The sequence below is a fragment of the Pelophylax lessonae genome (assembly GCF_965119305.1).
Source record: "Pelophylax lessonae genome assembly, chromosome: 9".
In the NCBI taxonomy this organism is placed as follows: Eukaryota; Metazoa; Chordata; class Amphibia; order Anura; family Ranidae; genus Pelophylax; species Pelophylax lessonae.
Window position 1 is genome coordinate 235698621 of NC_138776.1, and position 14909 is coordinate 235713529.

The 14909-nt window shown below is 41.3% G+C and overlaps 1 protein-coding gene across 2 annotated transcripts in view; it reads left to right on the forward strand.

Moving 5' to 3' along the window:
- The window catches only part of LOC309564847 (uncharacterized protein), a 155518-nt gene that overhangs the window by 95686 nt on the left and 44923 nt on the right, over positions 1-14909 (forward strand). Inside the window, exon 1 of one of the 2 annotated variants that reach the window (XM_082269532.1) lies at positions 11761-11881. The exons of the other annotated variant lie outside the window; for it this stretch is intronic. The gene's annotated coding sequence lies outside the window, so the exon portion shown is untranslated. Of the gene's footprint in view, positions 1-11760; positions 11882-14909 lie in introns of those variants that run through there. 2 annotated transcript variants of the gene reach the window in all.

Sequence of the window (14909 nt, forward strand, 5' to 3'; positions counted from 1 at the left end):
TCCCCTTCCTGATCCGATGCCAACAATGGCTGCGCATCGCAAATGTCATGTGATGGATCGGAAAATAATTAAAGTGACTCAAGCGGAGGGTATATGGTGGTGGTGTTTGTGGTGGTGTCTTTGGGGGTGCACACAGCAGAGAGTGAAGAGGATGCAGATAGAGAGGATGAGGAGGGTGCAGAAGAGGAAGGCTGAGTGAGCCACTCAACCAAGTCTGGTGCGTCCTTTGACGTAATCGAACGCACCTTCTGAAACTTCACACTTTGGCTCCGGCCTACTGCTCCTGCCCTACCCCTACCACTCCTGTGGAAGAGCCTGCCTCTTCCTCTGCCTGTCATTTTTTAAATTACCCTGTGACAAAAGTGTGACCCTTGCTTGCTCGCTTCCGCTCTCCCGACACTCCTCTGTTTCTAGTGAGTCAGCTTGCAGATCGCAACGTCTGATGGTTCGGTCAACCAAAGATCTGGGATCTGAACTACAGCTATGTGCCGTCCGGAATCCATTAGAATAAACACCAAGCAGGCTGTATGCAAGTTCAAACAGGAAGACAATTTATTGGAAGAACACAGCACACTTTTATACAGAATTTGGAACATCCTGCCCCCAACAACCGCCCTCCCATTGGTCAATTGCAAAGTACCTGCAGTTTGTAACGCTCCTGCGTTTTACGTATGATGTGGATTTTCAGCTGCAGAAATATTCCACTTCAGTAGTCATGTAGAGAAACGCTGAGACACCATTCCCAACTCTCAATGACTCATCATGTGTGGATGATCTCAATTCAGCAAGTAAATACACACACTCAATAAGATGTTTCCTAGAGTGACTTATGTATATAGTAACACAGTGATGATAGGCTGAAGAGACAGGTTGGGTAGAGATGGTAGATGACAGACACTTGAAAGGAAATGTTCTTGAAAGTAAGATAATAGCAGATGGGATGCAGATAGGTTTAGCAATCATGTATGGTAGTAGATGACAGAGTAGCAGGTGGACATACAAGAGAGATCAACCCAGTGCAAGAACAGGTGGTAGTAGGCTCAAGAGCTAGCAATCTTAGATAATGCAGATGTAGTAATAGTCCTTAGTATGCAGAGCTAGATAGTGTAAGCTTTAGTATAAAGGTTATAGAGGTTTCCCCTGTGGGGTACTTATCACTAATAGCAATGTAGCAGAGGAGAGGTTCGGCAAGAGCGGATGATCCGGTAGCGGGATACAGGGATCAGCGCAGCGTGGTTCCGACAGCGAGGTATGCTTGCAAGCATGTGAGCTTCAAGACAGGTTAGCATCAAGGCACAAAGCAGTTTGAACGAACACATGTGAGTGAGAGCCGGCGATCTAAATAGCCTTCCATTCCGGCACTCAGTGATGACATGCGGTGTATGCGCAACTTACCAAAAGAGAATGGTGGGGCGCATACACTTATGAAAGAGTAATTAGGGTACCCAAAGGTACCAGAACATTACACAGTTCCCCTTCAGGTCCTCTCCAGCCATGCAAATGAGGACTTGAAAATGAGTCAGCAGGGATTGGTCCAGCTTGGATAGCTTGACCAGAAGGACTGTTATGTGCAATGAGACAGAAGCCCCAGGGGGCAATCAATGTACACAATAGCCAGACACAGAACAATGGTTCCCTAACGAGCCCCCAATACACATTACTCTGAGTGTCAATACATCCCCTAGCAGACAACAGGTGAGTTCATTAGCACACCCGACAATAGGTAAATGGAAAGCCACCTCAGACAAAAGCAACATTGCCAGACAGTCCGTCTCCTCATTGAACTTCCTGGAATGACCATATTAGGAGTTGTACTTCCTGGCCAGAGACCTCATGGCAAATGGGAACAAATTACCTTGCTGACAAATATGAAGCAATTCAAACCATCACCCATCTGTCCTTAAATTCCAGTGACGGTGAACACCATCACAAAAAGTCTCTAGAGAATCGCAGTATATCTGGAAAAAGGTATATAACACCCCGCTTCAATCTGTGGTATTGGGGGGCAACAGGTTTATCACACCAGTTCTACAAATAATTGGCCAGTAACTGTTGTTACTGTGTGTAGCACAGTTAACACAGCAAAAGAGGCCACATTTTTGCAGGACTAAAATACACTCTTAGAAAAGTATACTGTTAAATAACACCCCACTTCAATATGTGGTATTGGGGGGGGCCACTGGTTTATATCACACCAGTTATTCAAAAAATTGGCCAGTGAGTTTGGCACTGTGTGTAGCAGAGTTAACACAGCAAAAGAGGCAATATTGTTGCAGGACACAAATACACTTATGAAAGTATACTCAGATAACACCCCACTTCAATATGTGGTATTGGGGGGCCACTGGTTTATCACACCAGTTGTTCAAAAAATTGGCCAGTGAGTTTGGCACTGTGTGTAGCAGAGTTAACACAGCAAAAGATGCAATATTGTTGCAGGACACAAATACACTTATGAAAGTATACTCAGATAACACCCCACTTCAATATGTGGTATTGGGGGGCCACTGGTTTATCACACCAGTTGTTCAAAAAATTGGCCAGGGAGTTTGGCACTGTGTGTATCCGAGTTAACACAGCAAAAGAGGCAATATTGTTGCAGGACACAAATACACTTATGAAAGTATACTCAGATAACACCCCACTTGAGTATGTGGTATTGGGGGGCCACTGGTCTATCACACCAGTTGTACGAAAAATTGGCCAGTGAGTTTGGCACTGTGTGTAGCAGAGTAAATGCAGCAAAAGAGGCAATATTGTTGCAGGACACAAATACACTTATAAAAGTATCCTCAGATAACACCCCACTTCAATCTGTGGTATTGGGGGGCCACAGTTTTATCACACCAGTTCTACATATACTTGGCCAGTAACTGTTGTCACTGTGTGTAGCACAGTTAACGCAGCATAAGAGGCCAAATTTTTGCAGGACTACAATACACTCTTAGAAAATTATACTGTTAAATAACACCCTACTTCAATATGTGGTATTGGGGGGCCACTGGTCTATCACACCAGTTATAATACATTAAAAGTGCTTTTGTCACTGTTTGTAGTATTGCTGCAGCAACGCTCACCACACCAGTCACAATGCAGCACAGTGCACAATACAAATCCACTATAATATGCTTTCTATATTACAAAGTATATTATACGTGGATTACACCCCCTATATAGTGCACTGCACACCTATACCAAATAGCAGCCCTTAAAATGTCTTTTGTGAACTTCCGGTTCCGCGCCAGATGTGAGGGAGAAGGAAGCGGCGGCTCCGGGCTACAGCGCTTACAAATTCAGTCACATATCTTTGAAGAATTCCGTTTATGCTCGGGACTTCGGGAATTTATTTTGCTAAAAGTGAAATTCTACCCCTCCGCCATATCACACATAACCCTTGGACCTTTACACCAGTTTTCAATATTGCTAGAGACTTTATCATATACCTAGGGATCAGGATTGGTCGGACTCCATCGTCAATCTATCACCTTAACTTCCCTCCCACTATTTCTAAAATTACATCAACATTGGAGACTTGGGCGGCCGCCCTCTCCCTCTTTAGCAGATGTCATCTGTATAAGATGGGGGGCTTCCCCAAGCTTCTCTATCCCCTCCAAACTATACCATTGCTGCTTAAACATAAAGACATCCAACGACTAAATAAAGCGGTTTCAGTCTTTATCTGGAAGGGTAGAAGACCGCGCATAGCTTTACGGAAAATATACCTGCCATGGAGGGAGGACGGGGCTGCTCTTCCAAATGCCCGCCTATACAATCTCGCATGTATACTCAGAGTGGGGTTGGATTGGGTTGGCAAAACTTCCAGGTATTCGAACTACAACTTAGAATCCCAGGTTGTAGTCCCTTATGACCTAGCGGCCCTGTTGCACTGCCCTCACAAAGCTTTCCCAACGCACCTTAAGAACAACGTTCTGCTTCGAGACACCAATATTACTTGGAAAGAAATCCTTGGGAAAATGCATGCCTCCCCTGCAATGACTTCACACCTACCCATCAGGGGCCATCACCAATTCCCACAGGCACAGCAACACTTTATGTTTAATACCTGGTAGGATTCAGGTCTCCACAATTTTGTACAACTTTTTGATCGGGAATCAGGTATACCCTTACCTGCAACTGAGGTTTTGACCCGCTTTCAACTGCCTAAAGGGCATACCCTTGGCATACTTCAAGCTGTCAGTTTTTCTGCTAAGACTTATCCTCATAGGACTACACGCTTCAAACTGACTTTAATTTCCACGCTCCTAGATCAGAACCCTTCACAAAATTTCGGACATCTACAGCAAGCTACTAACCTTCCCCTCATTATGTAACTCCTCTTTCCCTTCAACTACTTGGGATAAAGACTTCCCGAATCCTGCTGCACGCAACTTGATACTATCCGGCTATCTGGCCACCCATAAATACATAACCAATGAGTTCTGGAGAGAACAACAGTTCAAACTTATGCACCGTAGTTATGTTCCATACACACGCAATGGCTCACATTTCTCCTCAACATGCTGCCAACTCTGTGCAATACCCAAACCATCTCTAGCTCACAGACTTTGGTTCTGCCCTCCAATTCCCACCTTCTGGGATACGGTGGAATCTTATGTTGCTTCAGTAAAGAAAGGGCTTGACACCTCATGGTAACCCATACCTTCTCCTCTTTGGAAATTTCGATGTGCTGCTGGAAACATGCCTTAGAGAGCAGCGCCCGATAATCACAGCACATAAACCCTGGCTGACAACCTGCTATATGATAGCCAGGAGAGCCATACTAGCCAAATGTATTCAATCTGCTTCCCCTTCCTTGAAAGAAGTGAAATTGGGTCTACAACAACTATACGACAGAGAATCCTTAGATATCAAAACTGCTAAATCACCCAACTCGGTCAAATTTGACCGTAAATGGTCTGCATATTTATCTAACTGTACTTATACGGACCACTCTTCGGACTTCCTAATGCTGTACCACCTTGCCTCCTGGCCACTGAGCAGCCATTTGGGTCCTGCACTCAAGATAATTTGACTTCTTTCCTACAAATATCCCCAACAACTCCACAATAGACACTTGGTGGTCATGTACGAGAGCTGTGTGTCTTCAAGGTCATCCTTCCCCACCAGACCGTTTACCGACCTAACCACTTTGATACTTTGACCTCTCACTTTTTTTCCCCAAGGAATACTGTTCCTTTGTAGGTCCCAATGTACTTCTACCCACAGGCACGGGTGTCGTCGGAACGAGAGTCTACATTTACTTGATTCTACTTAACCTCCTATTTGCATTGTTTTTCTGAATTACTAAATTCCACTGCAGTTGATTGGGACATGTTGGGGTTCCTACCTCCTCCTTTATCCCCTATGCCTCCCATCCCTACCCCCCCATACAATGCTGGACTAACTCTTCAGTGAGTACCTTGTTATCAGTGTTATGATGTTGCCTGGCTGCTTAGGTCCCGACAGTATTATGTCAATCCTTGTTCATTGGTTCATTTGTTGAAAAATCAATAAAAATGTTGTTTAAAAAAATAAAATGACTTTTGTGGACCTTAACAGAGCGATTTGTGTCACTGACGATGTGCACACTGCATACCTGTCCCTCTACTGCCAAAAGTCTGCACATCTATACCAAATAGCAGCCCTTAAAATGACTTTTGTGGACCTTAACAGAGCGATTTGTGTCACTGACGATCTGTCCCTGGTGCACACAGCATACCTGTCCCTAAACTGAAAAGAGACTGCAGACCTATACCAAATAGCAGCCCTTAAAAGGACTTTTGTGGATCTTAACAGAGAGATTTGTGTCACTGGCCATCTGTCCCTGATGCACTCGCCAACCTCTCCCTATGCTGACAAAAAGCAGAATGTGAAATGGCCGCCAGCTCTGGTCTATTTATAGGGTAGGGGGCATGTCCATGTGCTGAAATGTTTCAATTGGCTGTCCCATTCCATCTGACGGCTGTGTCATGGGTCAAAGTTCTCCCCAATGTAAACTAATATGGCCACCGCAAACAACGCTATGTGTTTGCAAAATTGGCGGGCTGCGAACAAGCAAAATTTGCCGCGCACCGACCGCCGGGCGAACCGCAAGGCCATCCTTACTGGTCAGCATCAGCAGAGGAAAGCATGAAGTGCTCTAGAATATCCTGGTAGAGAGCTGTGCTGACTTTAGACTTGATAAAACACAGCGGACCAACACCAGCAGATGACATGGCTCCACAAATCATCACTGACTGTTGAAAATTTTGCATTTAATTTGGAAATCAAGGTCCCAGAGTCTGGAGGAAGAGTGGAGAGGCACAGAATCCAAGTTGCATTAGGTCCAGTGTGAAGTTTCCACAGTCAGTGATGATTTGGGGAGCCATGTCATCTGCTGGTGTTGGTCCACTGTGTTTTATCAAGTCCAAAGTCAGCGCAGCCCTCCACCAGGAAATTCTAGAGCACTTCATACTTCCCTCTGCTTACATTTTCCAGCAGGACTTGGCACCTGCCCACACTGCCAAAAGTACCAATACCTGGTTTAATCATCATGTTATCCCTGTGCTTGATTGGCCAAAAAATTTGCCTGACTTAAACCTCATAGAGAATCTGTGCGGTAATGTCAAGAGGAAGATGAGAGACACCAGACCCAACAATGCAGATAAGCTGAAAGCCGCTATCAAATAAACTTAGACTTCCAAAACACCTCAGCAGTGTCACAGGCTGATCGTCTCCATGCCACGCCGCATTGATGCAGTAATTTATGCAGGAGCCCCGACCAAGTATTGAGTACATACTATACTGTACATAGACATACTTTTCAGAAAGTCAACAGTCAGCGCAGCCCTCTACCAAGAAATTCTAGAGCACTTCATGCTTCCCTCTGCTGACCAGCTTTATGGAGATGCTGATTTCATTTTCCAGCAGGACTTGGCACCTGCCCACACTGCCAAAAATACCAATACCTGCTTTAATGATCATGGTATCGCTGTGCTTAAATGGCCACCAAACATGCCAGGCCTAAACCCCATAGAGAATCTTTTCAGTAAGCCAAAATTTCTGTATTAACCACTTAAGCCCCGGAAGATTTGGCTGCTCAGACCAGGCCCTATTTTGCGATTCGGCACTACGTGACTTTAACGGACAATTGCGTGGTCGTGCGGCGCTGTACCCAAACAAAATTGACATCCTTTTTTTCCCACTTTCTTTTGGTGGTATTTGATCACCTGTGCGATTTTTATTTATTTTTTGCGCTATAAACAAAAAAAGAACGACAATTTTGAAAAAATAATATTTTTCACATTTTTTTAAATGAAATTCTCAAAAAAAAAATGTAAAAATCAAAATTTTTTAACATTTTAGGCCAATTTGTTTTCTGCTACATATGTTTGGTAAAAAAAATCACAATAAGCGTATTTTGATTGGTTTGCGCAAAAGTTATTGCGTTTACTAACTACGGAAAATGTCATTTTTATTGTTTTTTTTTTTTTACTAGTAATGGCGGCGATCTGCGATTTTTTTTGCGGGACTGCAACATTGCGGTGGACAGATCGGACCCCTGACTTTTTTGACACTTTTGGGAGTACCAGTGACATTACTACAGTAATCAGTGCTATAAATATGCACTGTTACTGTCAAAATGACACTGGCAGGGAAGGGGTTAACTTTATTAGTGATCAAGGGGTTAAGTGTGTCCCTAGGGGCATGATTCTAACTGTGGGGGGCGTGGCTTGTGATGTAACCACAGAGACATACAATCCTACATAGCAGGATCGTATAGTCTCTGCACTTACATCAGTGAGAATGACAGACGGCTTTCTTTACATCAGCCGTCTGTCTTTCTCCCTCTCCTGCGGGAGTTCGCGAATGACCGGCGGACATTGGAGCCGCCGGTCACTTGCACGGGGATGCCTGTGAACGAGCGGGGGCGGGGGCGCGTGCTAGCCCCCTACAGGCGGCTGAGCGAGTGACGTACCCCTACGTCACTTTGCCCAGCAGCGGCTGCCTGCCGCAATATATCTGCGGTGGGCGGTCGTTATGTGGTTAACTACTTTCAGACTGCGGCAGACAGTTTTATTGGGGCAGGCAGCCCCTCCTGCGCAAACCGACGTAGCTCTACGTCGGTCTCGTGCCTGCAGCTAGGGGGTGAGCGTGTGCCGGCAGTGGCGCGCTCCCACCTCCACTCGGCAGCGGGGACTTCGATACATGGGGCAGGCGGCTCCGATTGCCACCTGCTACCCACAATTGTAAACACAGCTGACCGTTCTTCTCTCTGGAATGATCACAGAGCTCCTGTGATCCTTTTATACAGGTGTCAGAATATTTATACTGCTCTGAATATAACAGTGTCTATTTATGTAAATAAGCAAAGATCTGTGAGGTAGGAGAATCTCAACTTATTTCCACAAATCAATATGTAGCGAATTCTTTTTAATTGATTAATTTCTTTTTAAAAGCATATACCAATCTTTGAGTACAGTCTACAGTATGGAATATATATAAAAATATTTATTCACAAGACATGTATTCACAATAAATGATCAAAATGGAAATGACACAAAAAGATAACTTTACATAAAATACAAACTTCAAACAATTATTGCAATGTGATGTGTAGCTCAATAATGAAAGTGAAAATGAAACAAGATTACCTTTTCTTCAGGTATAGCATAAACCATAGGTAAGTACTCTATATAAACAGACCACAATTGTCTGCGAATCGTACTGCCGACAGTCACTCCACTGCAGATGGAGCGAGAATAAGCCATGCAAAATTGAAGACTAAAATCGCAATTAATGCGCTAAATCTGATATTAATAAAAATGTATAAAAACAAAAATCAGCTTTTTAGAGAAAAATCTACTATGGTTTATACGGCTGCGATTGTAATTCTTATTACCCTTAAATATGCAATATAAAACATATAAGGAAGGAAATAAACAATTGAATAAACTCAAATAAACACAGCAAGATTATATTTACCACACTTAAGATGGCTGCTAGCTTCAAATGGTCATTACCAGAGTCCTTAAGATGGATGCCTTCTTAAAATGGTGGTTTCCCTCCAAGTTTCAGACAAATGATGGAGCAAGATGGAGTATGTCTAGATGAGTATATCGAGGGATGTAGTAGTGTGTATGTTGCAAGTGTAAGGTGTGTTGTCAGTAGTGTAATGTGTCCTATTACATCTGGGTTCTCCTTTTTATATGGTATGAACAAAGGACTATTAAAATTACCATAAGTTAAACCCAGAGGGAGGAACATTATCCCCATTGGTTGGGATATTCTACCAATTAACTGGTGAGGTCATAGTCACACCTCTTTAATCATGCCCAATATCAGATAATAAAATTAAAGGATGATTTCTCTATATTTAAGAGTAATCATCAAAGCAACATATAAACTTGTCCATACTCTCAGTACATACATAAATGTCCATCTAATCTCCATCATGTACACTGGCAAGTAATGCCATTTCAATAATTATATTTTTAATACAATATATATTTATATTGGAAAATACTAAATTACCCCAAGACTGCATTTAGTAGCTTGTCCAAAGGAGGCAGTATTGTACTGTTCATTAGATTTGGTATATAATTAATTAGAACATATTCTTATCTGATGACCTTATTGACCTCTTGCTAGTGAAAGTCCATTAATTATTTGAATTCTGCCATTACCGTTAGACATAGTGTCTGGGATTGGAAGATCTAAAGTGGTCATAAAAACTTGACTACAAACTTCTCTAAAATGAGGTAATTAGTTACAAGATACATATGTCCTTACACTTAATAGAAAAGTATTCTAAGTAAGATTTGTTATTTAGCAAGAATATAAACCCAACATATGGTAGACAGATAATTTCTAAATATGTATATGTCTTACATAATATAATGACATAATATCTTCTCACACAGAATAATGTATTTTTAAAGATATACAGTAAACCCCCCTCCATTGCCGGGGTTACGTTCCGGACCCAGCCGCGAAAAGTGAAAATCCGCGAAATAGAAAAACCCTATTAAAATGCATTGTAGGCATGTTTTTTTTACTGTCACTGTACGTGTAAAAGCATTTTAAGGTCGTTAAACACACTTTTAAAACAATAGAAACTCATTTAAACACATAAAAGATACTGAGAGACATAGCAAGAGCTATGGAAAACACAAAAATATTTCATTTTTAATGATTTATATAGTAAAATAACATTACAAAAAAAACTGCAATATACCAGGATCGCAAAAACTGAACCGCGATGGAGCGGGGGTTTACTGTATAGTTCAAATGAACCTAATGAATACACTATTGTCCATTGTTGCAATACTTACAGACAGACTAACGTCTGGCACTACCATTATGTCTTATCTGATAAGATGTCAATGTATCACTTATTTATGACAAAAGGAATACAAAGATCTCTGTTGAATTTCTTGTAAGAGACATTTTGTAAAAGAACATATATGAACTTTCATTCACCTCCAAACAAAATGGAAGCTGCACTGTTCAAAATCTATATGCGTAAGATGGAATATACATAGCTTTTTAAATCCATTTTTTTTCTATTATTTAATCCCCAATAATCCTGACACAGGATTACAGGTCCCTATGATCATTTCAAAAGCCCAACCCCCATACAGTTAGAAACACGCCCCTAGGCTCACATTTAACCCCTTGATCACCCACTGTGTTAACCCCTTCCCTGCCAGCGTCATTAGTACAGTAACAGTGCATATTTTTAGCACTGATTACTGTAGTAATGTCACTGCTCTCCCCAAAAGTGTCAAAAATGTCAGTTAGGGGTCCGATCTGTCCGCCGCAATGTCGCAGTCCCGCTAAAAATCGCAGATCGCCGCCATTAATAGTAAAAAAAATGACATAAATCTTCCCGTAGTTAGTAGACACGGCAACTTTTGTGCAAATCAATCAAAATGCGCTTATTGCGATTTTCTTTTTTCTTATCAAAAATAAGTTGCACACAACAAATTGGCCTAAAATGTTAAAAAAAAAATAGATTTTTTAATTTTTTTTGGAATGTTATATAGCAGAATGTGAAAAATATTGTTTGTGTTTTTCAGAATTGTTGCTCTATTTTTGTTTATATAAAATCACACAGGTGATCAAATACCACCAAAAGAAAGCTCTATTTATGGGGAAAAAAAGGACGTCAATTTCGTTTGGGTACAGCATTGCATGACCACGCAATTGTCATTTAAAGTAACGCAGCACCAAATCGCAAATAAATGGCCTGGTCATTAAGGGGGCAAATCCTTTCTGGTCCAGAAGTGGTTATATATCCTTTTTTTTTTTTTGGTCTTCTGAAATATTGTAATTTTCTGAGATATTGAATTTTGGGGTGTCACTAGCTGTAAGTCATAATAATTAAAAGAAAGAAATGCTTGAAATCTATCACTCTGTATGTAACACATCAATATAAAAGAGTTTCATAAAAGTTTATAAAATGACATTCACTTTTTGAATGGAATTACTGAAAGAATTGAACTTATTGATGATATTGTAATTTTATGAGATGCACCTGTATGTGACTGGAGTCATGGCCTGGTACAGGTGCAGTACTCAGATCTGACTCATAGTAACAAACAGACATTGCATTCACAGATAGTTCCCCATACTGGAAGAGATGTGTTTTCATCACATTAACACTCCCACAGCCACAACACAAGACATGGCAAGTCATCAATGTTAGTGAATGGATAACCTGTAATGGTAACATTATAGCAGAATAGAAATATTATGACCTTCTGAAGACCAGGATAACATAACAGGAAGTTCTCTTTACCTAACCCTCCCTATACAGGTCCCTCCTCCTCTCTCTGTGTGCTGATCTCATTACAGACAGACACAGAGCAGAGTGGAGTGTGGGAGAGATACGCAGCAAGTAAGTGCATCGTCCACTTCTCCTTTCTTCTTACACAGGACTCCTCTCCTCTGCTCTGTATATCTTTCTACAAAAAGGAAATTGTTACTAAATCAGGAGATATAAACTTTATGGTGTTGGGCTTTGTAGAAGAATCTTAAATGAGAAGAGTTTCTGTTGGCTCCTAGCATTCGATCCTATCAGATGTGTAATAGAGGAGGATGGGAGTTGTGATCCTAGCATTCAGTCCTATCAGATGGGTAATAGAGGAGGATGGGAGTTGTGATCCTAGCATTCAATCCTATCAGATGTGTAATAGAGGAGGATGGGAGTTGTGATCCTAGCATTCAATCCTATCAGATGTGTAATAGAGGAGGATGGGAGTTGTGATCCTAGCATTCAGTCCTATCAGATGGGTAATAGAGGAGGATGGGAGTTGTGATCCTAGCATTCAATCCTATCAGATGTGTAATAGAGGAGGATGGGAGTTGTGATCCTAGCATTCAATCCTATCAAATGTGTAATAGAGGAGGATGGGAGTTGTGTTCCTAGCATTCAATCCTATCAGACGTGTAATAGAGGAGGATGGGAGTTGTGATCCTAGCATTCAATCCTAGCATTCAATCCTTTCAGACTTGTAATAGAGGAGGATGGGAGTTGTGATCCTAGCATTCACTCCTATCAGATTTGTAATAGAGGAGGATGGGAGTTGTGATCCTGGCATTCACTCACTCCTATCAGATTTGTAATAGAGGAGGATGGGAGTTGTGATCCTAGCATTTAATCCTATCAGATGTGTAATAGAGGAGGATGGGAGTTGTGTTCCTAGCATTCAATCCTATCAGACGTGTAATAGAGGAGGATGGGAGTTGTGATCCTAGCATTCAATCCTAGCATTCAATCCTTTCAGACTTGTAATAGAGGAGGATGGGAGTTGTGATCCTAGCATTCAATCCTATCGGACTTGTAATAGAGGAGGATGGGAGTTGTGATCCTAGCATTCACTCACTCCTATCAGATGTGTAATAGAGGAGGATGGGAGTTGTGTTCCTAGCATTCGATCCTATCAGACGTGTAACAGAGGAGGATGGGAGTTGTGATCCTAGCATTCAATCCTATCAGACGTGTAATAGAGGAGGATGGGAGTTGTGATCCTAGCATTCAGTCCTATCAGATGTGTAATAGAGGAGGATGGGAGTTGTGATCCTAGCATTCACTCCTATCAGATTTGTAATAGAGGCGGATGGGAGTTGTGATCCTATCATTCAATTCTATCAGATGTGTAATAGAGGAGGATGGGAGTTGTGATCTGTATGTCTGATGCTGAGAAGTGAGGAGCACTGAGGTTTGAAATGTTGAGGTCTGTCTCCCGGATATAAGAAAATGTGGCGCACTCTTCACCCCACCTCCTCCCTTATTTATGTTTTGTTTTTGTTTTTTACTTATTTTTATTTTTTGCTTTTTTGTTTTTTTTTGTTTACAAACTTTTTAGTTGACATAAAATGGTGGTAAAAAAGAACATTGTATATCAACAACCATGGTATTACAGATAGATGATTATCAGGGTACAAAAGATAGGATATATAGTCTAATAACAGAATATATTTTGCTTTTTAAGGCTCATCGCACACTATAGTGTTTTTCATAAGCTGAAAAAAAAAATGCTGATAATAGCATTTTTTGTGCCCGCTTCTAGTAGCACTTTAGAAGCATTTAGGATTAGCATTTTTGCAGTACATGGGGGGGGGGGGGGGGGGAGTACAAAAAAAGCTGTGTTTGAAGCAGTTAGGAGCATTCATGGAGCATTCATCCTTTTTTTTTCTGTTGCATAAATGCCCCAAGAAACCTCTACAAAAAACAATTTTTTTATTTATTTTTTTCTGCTTTAGAAGCATTTGGATTTCGATTTTTAATAGCATTTTTGCAGTACATTGGGGGGGGTCCAAAAAAGCTGTGTTAGGAGCATTCAGCTTTTTTTTTCTGTTGCAAAAACGTCCTAAGAAACTCTACAAAAACAATTTTTTTTTTTTTCTGCTTTAAAAGCATTAAGGATTAGCATTTTATTAGCATTTTTTCATTACATGGGGAGAAAAAAAAAAAAAAAAAAAAAGCTGTGTTTAAAGCAGTTAGGAGCATTCAGCTTCTTTTTTTCTTTTTTTTTTTTCCTGCTGCTGCAAAAATGCTCCAAGAAACTCTACAAAAACATTTTTTTTTCCTGCTCCTGAAAGCTGAAGCTCAAAAATGTGATTAGCCTAAAGTAGTACAACCAAGGAATTCCCCTAAGGGTTTGGGACTTTTTAGGCACTATACAAGTATAAAAATAATTTTGTAAAAAAATATATTTTATCACATATTGATAAATACATGTAATGACATATTTGTACAAGAAAACAGATTGTTCATCAAGCAAAAATCACATTACATCAATACAAGAAAAGTGCATCTATGGTATAGCGTCACAGTACCCAAGGGAAAAGTGCATCTATGGTAAAGAACAAAAAACTAAATGGAAAGAAGCATAGAGTCTGCTAATAGGATGTGGCACTCCCTACGCTATATAGATGCCCAGGATACCACTACCTGGGAGCGTACTTAATCCTTTTTTTCATCTATGTTATAGCGTCACAGTACCCAACAGATTGTGCAGCAAGCAAAAATCACATTACATCAATACAAGAGCAGTGCATCTATGGTATGTATAGTGTCACAGTACCCAAGGGTATGTGGGCACCCACAGTACCCTTGGCCACTGTGCCTCTATACCATAGATGCACTTTTCCCTTGGCCACTGTGCCGCTATACCATAGATGCACTTTTCCCTTGGCCACTGTGCCGCTATACCATAGATGCACTTTTCCCTTGGCCACTGTGCCACTATACCATAGATGCACTTTTCCCTTGGCCACTGTGCCGCTATACCATAGATGCACTTTTCCCTTGGCCACTGTGCCGCTATACCATAGATGCACTTTTCCCTTGGCTACTGTGCCGCTATACCATAGATGCACTTTTCCCTTGGCCACTGTGCCGCTATACCATAGATGCACTT